This window comes from Carlito syrichta, unplaced genomic scaffold (genome assembly GCF_000164805.1).
Source record: "Carlito syrichta isolate Samal-C Ts95f unplaced genomic scaffold, Tarsius_syrichta-2.0.1 Scaffold87340, whole genome shotgun sequence".
Taxonomy (NCBI): Eukaryota; Metazoa; Chordata; class Mammalia; order Primates; family Tarsiidae; genus Carlito; species Carlito syrichta.
In genome coordinates, this window is record NW_007031436.1 from 1 (window position 1) to 559 (window position 559).

A 559-nucleotide genomic window follows, 5' to 3' on the forward strand; every position below is an offset into this window, starting at 1 on the left:
CGCGTCCTGTAAGAAATGCAGCGAGAGCATCCCCAAGGACTCGCTGTGGATGGCCATCATGGTGCAGTCACTCATGTTGGATGGGAAGGTCCCACACTGGTACCACTTCTCCTTCTTCTGGAAGGTGGGCCACTCCATCCGGCACCCTGACATCGAAGTGGATGGGTTCTCCGAGCTTCGGTGGGACAATCAACAGAAGGTCAAGAAGACTGTAGAAGCTGGAGGAGTGACTGGCAAAGGCCAGGATGGAATTGGCAGCAAGATGGAGAAGAATACGCCAAGTCCAACAGAAGCACATGCAAGAGCTGTATGGATAAGATAGAAAAGGGCCAGGTGCACCTGTCCAAGAAGATGCTGGACCTGGATAAGCCCCAACTGGGCAAGATCGACCGCTGGTACCACCCAAACTGCTTTGTCAAGAACAGCGAGGAGCTGGATTTCTGGCCTTAGTACAGCGCCACCCAGCTCAAGGGCTTTAGCCTCCTCTCTGCAGAGGATAAAGAAGCCCTAAAGAAGCAGCCTCCAGGAGTCAAGAGTGAAGGAAAGAGAAAAGGCGATG

The 559-nt window shown here is 53.3% G+C and overlaps 1 pseudogene across 1 annotated transcript; it reads left to right on the plus strand.

Moving 5' to 3' along the window:
- Positions 1-4: 4 nt before the first annotated feature.
- LOC103259974 lies at positions 5-553 on the plus strand (annotated as a pseudogene). Its single transcript, XR_002481932.1, has one exon. The product of XR_002481932.1 is annotated as a poly [ADP-ribose] polymerase 1 pseudogene (transcript).
- The last annotated feature ends 6 nt before the right edge of the window (positions 554-559 follow it).